Below are 11,530 nucleotides of genomic sequence, written 5' to 3'. Positions count from 1 at the left end.
TGGAAATTTTTTTTATAACTGCCTGTAACTCCAGCTCCAGGGGATCTGATGCTCTCTTCTGTCCTCCACAGGTACCCCCACACATGCCATACACACACACACACACACACACACACACACACACACACACACAAAATCTAGATTTCAACATACATCTGGTTTCCTTCTCTTAATAATTTACAGTTTCATCCATTTCCTGATCCTGTCATGATTTCTTTTTTCTTTACGGCTAGGTAAAATTAAATAGGTGCCACATTTTCTTTATCCTTCCATCTGTTGATGGATACCTAGGATGGCTCTACATCTTGGGCAGCGTGGACAATGCAGCAATAAGCATGAATGTGCGGGTGTCTCTGTGGTGTATTGACTGATTCTTTTTGGTATGTACCTAGGAGTGATGCTAAATCTATTTTTAGTTTTTAAAGAAACTTTCATTCATTCATTCATTCATTCATTCAGTCATTCATTCTTTCTTTCTTTCTTTGAAATTGTAACATTTCTTTATTACTCTTTGAAATACCTATTTTTTTTTTGCTGTAATATACTTAGTTTGTACTCATCAAAAATATTTGAAAAATTATTGATAGCTTTTAAATGTATTTATTGACAACATTAAGTCAAGCAAATAGGCAGGCTTTTTTTTTTTTTTTCAGACAGGGTTTCCCTGTAGCCAGAGCTGTCCTGGAGCTTTCTGTGTAGATCAGGCTGGCCTTGAACTCACAGAGATCTGCCTGCCTCTGCCTCTGCTAGGATTAAAGGAGTGTGCCACCAAACCAGGCTGATAATCAGGCTTTCTTAAACTTCAGATAGGGCAAATATACATGAGACAGAGTCTGTGAACATTGGAGGAGCTGTGATTACTAAATGTACTTTGCAACTTTTGGCTGTTCCATGAGCAATTTGTAGCTGTGCTAGCCCAGCTTCTGCTGTTGGGCCCGTGTTCTCCAAGGCAGTGCAGCCGGTAAAGCCGGCTTCCTGATACTTTGGGCCTCACCCTCTCATAACCTGTATCCCCAAACTCAGACAAAGAAGAGAGGTGTGGGGCTGGGGTCACTCTTCACATCTGTCTCTAGAACTCTCAGGTGTGTCCAGATATTCTGGGATTTGAAGGAAGCATGAGGCAAATGAGACCCCAGCTCCTGACCAGCAGCCTATTCAGAAACCGTGACATCAGTGAGTCCTGGTGCTCACTTTCTGCTTGCTGACTTGTTTTATTTTCATGCCTGGTTTTCTGCTTGGTCATGGTTTTGGCACAGCTCCAAGTTTCTTAAATTTGATTTATTTTGTCAGATGCATTTTTTTATTAATATTTATGGATTTTATGTGTTATACTATCAGTTTTTTTAATGTAAGTAAAAATATGGCCAATTTGTAGAGGAAAAAGCTACATAAATGATAGTGTAGGTGATACATAGTGTGGTAAATATCATAAAGAAGTAACTAAAGTTTTAGGTGAGGACATAGCTTTTTATAAGATCATTTATTTTGAAATTTTATTATTTTAAAATTATGTATGTGTCTCTGTGTATGCGCATGTGAGTGCAGATTCATACTGGCTTCTATAATGGCTGTACCAGTTTTCACTCCTATATGCAGTAAATAAGTGTTTATTTTTCTCCACATCCTGGCCAGAATTATTTTTTGTCCATTTGTTTTCTTTTTAATGTATAGTTTTAATTGAGTTTTTTGTGCATTTCATGCAATAGATCTTAACGACACTTACCCTCCCACATCTGCAACCCTCCATAGCTCCCCTCCCCCACCAGATTTCATGCACTCTGTCATACATGTTAAAACCTATCCAGTCAAGCATTTGTACTCAAATGTCCCAGAGCAAGTTCATTCATTGGAGTCTGGTCCGACTATCTATAGTCATTCCCTTAAAGATGATCAACCCTCCCTCACCCAGCAGTAATTAACTGCCAATACTTCCTCTACTAAGGTTCCCTATTTCCCCAGTTCTATGCTGGGATTTTGTCTGTGAGTCAGCATGGGTCTTGTGCATATTGTCACAATTGCTGCAATCTCATATGAACAAGTTCTCAGAGGCCTGAAAGTCTCTATGTCCTTATGTTCATGTACCAATCTTGGCTCTTAAAATATTTCTGTCTCTTCTTCCACAATGGTGCCTGAGCCAAACATAGGTGGGTGATGTTTAATATAGGAGTCCTATCCAGAGATATACACTGTGGAGGCTCTTATTTTCTACAGCTGGGCCAGTTGTTTCCTTCTGGGTGCATCACACTCTGTTGTATGAGGAAGCTTCACTGGTGAGAGTTGAGGGATGTATGAGTATTCTCTCTACCCCCTGTTCCACCTTCTTTTGTGTGTTTTGGTCATTGTCATTGTTCTTTCTGTTTAGGATTGCTTGGGATTTTCAGTATTTGGGGCTTCCATGTGAATTTTAGGATCTTTTTTCTAGTTGTACAAAGAATGTTCCCTATTTGCAGATAGCATGATCTTATATTTAAAAGATACTAAAGATTCTTCCAGAAAACTCTTAAATCAGACAAACACTTTCACCAAAGTAGATGATGCAAAGTCATATAAAAATCACTGTCCTCACTCTGTACCAGTAATGATCTTGCTGAGAAAGAAATCAATAGTGTTCTCATTCACTTCATCCTGAAAAATACCTGGTAATGAACATAAACACATGGGTAAAAAGCCTCTGAAAATAAAATCTTTGAAATATTGAAGAAAGAAATTGAAGAAGACACTAGAAGATGCAGACACACACCATGCTCATGACCCATGGCAGTGTTGAGGAAAGCAGTCTCCAGATTCAACCTGATGTCTATCAAAATCCCCACTACATTCTTTATTAAGCTAGTTTCCTCTTTCTAGAACAGCTCCGATTCACAGAAAAATTGCAAAGATAGGGCATTAACTACCCATATATTCTATGGATCATTTCCCCCATTATTAATATTTTTCATTATTATAGTACATTTGTTGTGTTTAATGAACCCATGCTGCTAATTTATTATTAATTTGTCAGTAATTTATTCAGCTCTTCTTAATTCTTCCTACAATCTTTCTGTGCTTGGATTCGCAGCAGGGCACCACATTGCATTTCACATTTCTGTAACTAAAGTTGCTGTTTCCTTAGACAGTTTCTCAAGCAGTCCTATTTTTCTGATGCTTTGGATCTGGTTAGAAGTAGTATTAGGCAGACATTTTTCAGAATGTTCCAGATTGATATTTTATAAATCTTGTTTTCATGGTTAAGCTCGTTCTGTGTGTTTTGGGGAGGAGCACCACATGAAGAAAGTACTTCTAAGTTTTTCGCATAACGGCACATGTTGTCACAGTGTTTATCACAGTTGTTACTGACATGGATGGCAAGAGTTGAGGTGTATTTTCTGATGTCTCCCCTGTAAAGTTACTTTTCACCCAAATGTGCCTCCCCTAGGGTGTACTTCTTGGAAGGACATCTCTGGATGCTGCCCACAATGGAACACTAATGAGTGAAAGTCTAACTCCTTACAGTGTGGCCATAGCAGCTCACAGTGAACTGACCACTGGGCTTCCTGTCTCATTCATAACACAAAGATGTTAAGAGTATTTGTATCATACTATTATATTTGGAAATATTTAGAGGAATTAAAATTGTTTCAAAAAGAGGCACATAATAAATTTTAGGTATATATATACACATATATATGATTGATTTTTAATTGTTCTTGATACTGTACAAAAATGTATTTGGGATGATCAATGAAATGAAGACAGAACTTCTTTAGAAAATTACTAAGTTGCACATATATCTGTATATGTGTGCATATCTTACAGTTGTGCATGACATTATGAATGCACATATATATGCACATAATAAATACTAAGTACCTATGATATGATATACCGCTATTCAAAACAATTCACTAAGATTCACCCTTAATATTTTGTATCAGTGTTTCCAAAGATCTCATTGGAAATATTTAGGATGCTGGAGTGACATTCTGTCATAAGTATGATTTATTTTTAAAGGCAGTATTAAATGAATCCTAAAACACTTCAAATCCATATATACTTAACATACTTATCTAGATCTTTATTCTCCTAGCAGTAGTCAGACATTTAAATAGTAATACTTAAATTGATTTGAGCTAGTAATTTTTTATAATCTAGACTGAGTTATTTTCATCAATGTTTAAGAATATTTAATATGTCTTCTAATGTAATTTTCACCATATTTTACTCACAGTTAATAATCTTTTATTCTTATGAAGTTTTTACCATCTCACATTTTTTGATAAAATGGGAAAAATGATTTTTATACATAAGTCATTTTTGAACCACTGGAATGTTCTTGGTTTCTCTTCATTTAAAAATTGTCAAGACAAAACATATCCGTGAGAAAGAAAAATGGCAGGAATTTCTACCTGTATTTGAGATCTAGCTATCATCGATCTATCCATCTAACTACTCTACTGTGAATGCATGTATGTGCGCAGGTATTGATCAATTAGTTACCTATTTTATACTGTGTATCATCTATTTATCATCAGTTAATCTGTCACCTATCATCTGTCTACCATTTAGATAAATAGGTCTAGATTTACTGGCAATAGTTATGTCAGATAAAGATGTATGAAATGAGATTTATCAGGATGATGCCAGTTTGATGTAGTAACATTTGTTGAAACTATTCTCGGCAGACTTGTCAACATCTATCTTCACTCATAAAACTAACAACAAATATCTTTGAGTATTTATTCTGTTATAGACAACTGCACTATATGATATACTTTGACAAAACACAGATGCATTTCCTGCCCCTAAGCATCTTAATGTTTTGTTAAAAACTGTAGTGATTTAAAATGTTGCTGAGTGACTAACATGCATCATTTGTATGCATATTTGATATGTAGTAATTAAGAATTATATAGTTGTGTGAGAAAGTTTAAACAATTGGATTCAAATACAATTGAGCTTAAAAAGAAGTCCATGTAATGAACATGGGACAAAGGGAACATGTCTAGAATCTAAAGGATATTTGAGATAATTGACAAAAATGCTCCCCTACTGGAGCTGGAGAGATGGCTCAGTGATTAAGAGTAGTTACTGCTCTTGCAGGGGACCCAAGTTTGGTTGCCACCACCCATATCTGGCAGCTTACAACTGCCTATAATTTTAGCTCCAAGGCATCTGACATCCTCTTCTGGACTTCTGGTCACCTGAACTCACATACATGAACTTATACACACACACACACACACACACACACACACACACACACACACACTTAAAAATAAAAAATAAAATCTGAAAATTAATGTTCCCATATTTAAGTGTGTGCTGTTTTTGTCTCAAAGAATCTTACACAATCAACTATCTAGGGATTTTCTAAGAGTCTACGGGAAAAATGACAAGAAATAATCCAAACTCACAGAAAGGCAAGCTGCTATTTTAAATTTTGTATATTTTTATTTGCTAAGTGTTTACCTCATCTACTACCATGCCTCCTATTGGTCACTTCTGGTTTTCTAGGAAAAAAATGAAGTTCTTAATCACTTACTATGCATTTGCGTAGTCATGGATCTCTGTAGTAGTCTCTGCTGCTAAAAGCTTCTTTGGTAAAGGGTGAGAGCTACACTTATCTTTGGGAATAAGGACAAGTATTTAGAGGAAAGCAAGAAATTAAATTGTTTTAGGAAAATGACAGTAGAGGTCATGACCTCTCCAGTCACCTTTAGTTGGTTATGTTCACAATACCATACACGAATTCCCTCCTATTGAGTGGCAATCTTTGCTGACTTTACATATGATAGATGATTAATATCCAGAATATACAAAGAATTCAAAAAAACAAATGACAAAGTATAAAAATGGGCTACAGATATGAACAGAGAGTTCTCAGAAGAAATAAAAATAAAGGAAGAATAGTCAAGAAATACGTTTAAAAATGTTCAACACCCTTAGTAATTAGGGAAATGCAAATTACACCTACTTTAAGATTTCACCTTACCCCAGTCAGAATGCCTAAAATCAGGAACATAACTGGCAACAAATGTTGGAGAGAACATGAGGAAAGGGGAAGACTCTTTTGTTCCGGGTGGGATTGCACATTGGTGCAACCAGTATGAAAATCACTATGGAGAGCTCTTTTAAAGAACTAAAACTAGGTCCGCCGTATGATCCAGCTATATCTTTCCTTGGCATGTCCTCAAAGGACTCTATCTTCTACTAGATAGATACTTGTTCAATCATGTGTGTTGCTCTTTTCAAAATGCCTAGGAAATGGAAACAACCTAAATGTTCTTCAACCAATGAAGGAGTAATGAAAATGTGGTACATTCACATAATGGAGTTCTTCTACTCAGCTATAAAGAAGGATGAAATTTGCAGGTAAATGGATGGAACTGGAACGTGTCCTGCTGAGTAAGGTAACAGACTCAGAAAAGCAAGAGTGCACTGCTAAAGACAGTGCAAGCCCAGTCCAGATAAAATCACAGCATGGAGGTGGGCAGTGGGCAAAAAGTCCCAGCCCCAGCTGATGGGCTATTGGCAACTGATCGCTACTGGTAGAGGGAGAGTCAGTTTCCTTTAAGGGTGAGGTGATGGGTAAGTTTTGCAAGCACCAGGGAATCGACCCTCATGGAAAAGCATTCATGGGACACAAATTAAATTTGATATGCCTTAAAAAATATTATCTCCATTTAGAATGACGTTGGCTGTGGGTTTATTATGAATTATGTTGAGGTATGTTCCCTCTGTTCCAATTCACTTTAGGATTTTAAAGATAAATTCATATTGGATTTTTTCAAAGGCCTTGCCTGCATGTATTAAGATGACCATGTGATTTTTGTCTTTGAGTTCAGATATATTTATTGACTTACGTGTATTGAACCATCCCTGCATCTCTGGAATAAAGCTGGCTTGATCATGGTGAATGATCTTTTTGATGTGTATCTGTATGGTTTGCAAGCATTTTATTTACAAATTTTATATCTATGTTCATTAAAGATATAGGCCTATAGTTTTCTTTTTGTTGTGTCTTTACCTAATGCATCCCTCAACTCTCACCTGTGAAGTTCCCTCACGCAACAGAGTGTGATGCACACAGAAGGCTAAAACTGACGAAGGCATAGAGAATAAGAGACTGCAGAGTAAGTGCCCGGATAGGACTCCTATATTAAACCTGAACGGTCCATGGCTCAGGGACCATTGTGGAAGAAGGGGTGGAAAGATGGTAAGAGCCAGGGTTGATGCATGAACATGAGGAAACAGAGGCTTTCAGGCCTCTGGGAGCTTGCTTATATGAACTTGCAGCAATGGTGACAACATACACAAGATCCATACAGACTCAAACAGACAAAAACCCAACCTACAACCAGGGAAATGGGTAGCCGGTCCCAGCCTTAGTCAAAGAACTATTGGCAGTTGAATACTACTGGGTAAGGGAGACTTGATCTGTAAGGGAGTGACTCTAGACAGACTCACAAGACTCCAATGGATGAACTTGTTCTGAGGGACATCTGGGTATAAAAGCTTGACTCTATAGACCTTAACATATATGACAGAATGCATGAAATATGATGTGAGGACCATGGGGGTGTGGATGGGAGAGGGGGCCTAAATATAATTAAGATGTAGTATATGAAATACATAAAAAGTAAATAAAAATTCAAATTGAGAGAAATAAAATGGCATGAAGTGTGTGGGGTAGGGAGGTGGGGATAGATCTGAGGTGAGATAGAGGAGGTGAATATGAACAAATAATATTGTATGAAATTCTCAAAGAACCATAAAAGGTATTATTATGAAAATATATTGGAGATAGGAATAGTGGTACACACAGTGTAATATCATGAGGCTGAAGAAGGAGGATCTAAAGTTCACAGCAAAACCCCGACTGAAAAAAGGAAAAAATAATTTGAAGTATGTTGGTAGGCAGTGCAATAATTGCAGTAACCCTGCGAAGTAGCTGAAGCAGAGCCTGAAATGCATGAAGTCTTCAGCTCATAAGCTCACTGGAACCCTGTTCATTTCAGTTAAGGACCTGGTCCAGCAGTATCGAAATGGAAGATTCATCTTGAAGTCAATTTAAGTAAATTTTTAATTTAATGTTGATTAAATAGTTCCGTATAAATCTTTCCTCTTGTGACCCTGAGAACTAAAGTTGACCTGCCTAACTGAGATGTTAGACAATGATGTCTCAGAGAAGAAACGCCATTTTAGCAGTATTATTTGTAAGCTAAAATCCTTTATTGAAACTAGCTACTGCCGTGCTGGAGAGATGGCTCAGTGGTTAAGAACACTGATTGCTCTTGCAGAGGACCTGGGTTAGGCTCCCAGCATTCACATGGCATCCATCCATAACTTCAGTTCTAGGTGATTTGACACCCTCTTCTGACTTCTACAGGTATTGCATATCATGGGTGCACTTACATACATGCAGGTAATATACTCATACACATAAAAATTAATCAATGAATTAAATAAATCCTAGGTAACTAGATGTGAGTAGTAGTCATAGTAAATGGTGAAATGATGCTGCTTTATCATGTATGTATTTATTGATCTTCATTCAGAGTCTTTGAAATCCAAGTTATAATTTTAACATCATAGGAGTGAAACACCTTCAACTAGAAACTTTAACTTCCAAATAAGATAAGAGTCTCACCACTTTGCCTTAATATATAACCACACGTTGATAATGGACCAAGTCTATAGCCAGTACCAGATAGGGTCCTCATGATTCTTCCAAACATGGAAACTAGAACTCATGTTGTCCAAAGACAAAGGGGTCATCCTCCAAAGTAAAATATGACACCTAGCTTTTCTACATCTGAATTCTTTACTCCAGAGTCAAATGGACGACAGAAGAACTTTACACCTGTCTGTTCTCTTGCATTTGTGATGTTCTCAGTAAATACTGTTCTGAATCTGGTGTGTGCATCACCTGGTGTCATTCAGCTTGATAAGCATGAAAGACTTACAAACACAGACAGTTCTTATTATATTTTCCTGGTGAATCAGAATCTGGCCTAAATATAGTAAATGAAGAGATATTATAACCACCGGCACCTTTATCCTGTGGTAAAGCAAAACTTAATACCGCATGTGCCCTCATGCCTTTAGTAAGGTTTATGTTAAATTGTGTACATTATTGGCCAGAAAGGAAAGGCATTATATTGCTACTGTACAGTTTTCAGTGTATTCTTTCATTTTATTGCAACAGAAAAAAGTTTGTCCTTAATAGCATGCTGTCTTTTGTTCTTTCATTATTAAGCAGTGGATCCCCAAAGAGGTTTCCAAGGATGTATTTTTATTTAGATTAGCATATATTAACTATACATACTAATGGGTTTCATTATGACATTTTAATATCCATATTTAATGGCTATTAGTGAAGTGAGATGAGAGCGGGTAATGTGTTTTGTGTTCACCCTCTCTCTTCCCCTCTCACTGTGGTAATGCCTTTCCTCTTCCCAATTAGTCTCCTTTCCATTTATGTTCAAGTGCATTGAAACCAGGAAATCTATAATCTAGTAGTATATCACTTTAATAATGGAAGATGAAAGCAGAGAAGTTTGTATAATTCTGGATTCTATGTACTTAGCGGTAATACTGTGAGTAAATGCAACTCAGAGCATGATATACAGAGTGCATGCTATTAGTGGTAGAGCACGTGGATCTTGTTTCACACAAATGTGTGAATGCTCAATATTTCTCTATATGTACACATATATGTGGCAAATATAATGCATGTATAAACATATGTTTATACATTTATAGAATCATGCCTTTCTAATGCACAGCTCATACATCATATCTGGACCACTGTGATCTCATGCTTGTTAGCATTAACAGAGAATCCTGAAGAGAATACATATTATTTTTTATATTTTATTTTATTTTTTATACTTTTATGTGTATGCATGTATTGCCTGCATGTAAGTAAGTGCACCCATGTTATGCAGTGCCTACAGAGGACAGAAAAGGCTGTCAGATCCCCTGGAACTGGAGTTACGGACAGTTGTTAGTGGTTATGTGGGTACTGTGAATCGAACCTGGGTCTTCTGCAAGAATAGTCAGTGTTCTTAACCGCTGAGCCCTCTCCAGCCCCTAGAATAAGTATTCTTAATTTTTTTATTTTTATTTATGTGTATGAATGTAATGCCTGCAGAGGTTAGAAGAGGAAATCAGATACCCTAGAACATGAGTTGTGGATGGTTAGTCACAATGTGGGTGCTGGTAATTGAACCCTGGTCCTCTGCAAGAGCAGTCAGTGCTCTTAACCACTAAGCCATCGCTCCAGCCCCCAAGAGTCTTATGTGTATGTATGTATACCTGCTTGTCTGTATGTGCACTGCATGTGAAGTACGTACAGAGTCCAAAAGAGTGCTGGATCCTTTGGAATTGGAGCTTTGGGTGATTGTGACCCAACTACCCAATGTGGGTGCTGGTAACTGAACTCATGTCCTCTGTTAAGAGCAAGTGATCTGGGGGCTGGATCAGCGGTTCAGACCACTGGTTGTTCTTGCAGAAGACCCGGGTTCGAATCCCAGTATCCACATGGCAGCTAACAATTGTTCTTAACTCCAGTCCCAGAGGATCTGACAGCCTCTTCTGACCTCCATGGGCATTGCACGACATGGGTGCGCTTACCTACATGCAGGCAATACATGCATACACATAAAATAAAAATAATAAATAAAATAAAAAAAAGAGCAAGTGATCTTAACATCTGAGCCATCTCTCTAGCCTCAAGAGTCAGTATTCTCTTAATAAGGAAAATATCCCAAGTGAATTCATTACCAAATATTATGTAACAAAAGATTAATTACTTCAGAATAAAGAAGTGTTGCTTCTGATGAAAGGGTAACCCGAGGGACATGTAGAGAGTCCTAAGATTTCAGTCTCTTCTGTGTCTGCACAAATGTCTTTGTCTGAGGCCTCAAGGCCACACTCCTTCCCAGGTAGTGTGTTTAACTTAGTGAAAAATGCCTGGGCGTCTGGTGCATTGTACTAGCAAGGTTAACTACAAGTTTTACATTGGTCTTACTTGACCTTCAATTGTATCTCTCCAAAAGTGAGATAACCATAAAGTACCTCTAGAATCATTATGAACAGAAGAGTTGGATTTCAAGGAAATGGACTTTCTCTAAGTGGCTTGGTATTTTGAGCCATTACCTAAATGTCAGTCTTAATCATTTAAAGAATGCAAGTCTTTACTTTTCATAGAGAAATTTGAGACTTGATATGGTTGGTATTATTTCATGTCCAGTTATAACATGAATTGATGTAAACTTACTTGTAATTTTACAGATCAATAAACTAGGAAATACATATGTGTCTATTGAAAGTACTTGACCTCTCTAAGTGGCTTGGTATTTTGAGCCATTACCTAAATGTCAGTCTTAATCATTTAAAGAATGCAAGTCTTTACTTTTCATAGAGAAATTTGAGACTTGATATGGTTGGTATTATTTCATGTCCAGTTATAACATGAATTGATGTAAACTTACTTGTAATTTTACAGATCAATAAACTAGGAAATACATATGTGTCTATTGAAAGT

The sequence above is a fragment of the Nannospalax galili genome, unplaced genomic scaffold (genome assembly GCF_000622305.1).
Source record: "Nannospalax galili isolate Female #2095 unplaced genomic scaffold, S.galili_v1.0 scaffold854, whole genome shotgun sequence".
Taxonomy (NCBI): Eukaryota; Metazoa; Chordata; class Mammalia; order Rodentia; family Spalacidae; genus Nannospalax; species Nannospalax galili.
Note: the sequence above shows the minus strand (reverse complement) of the source record.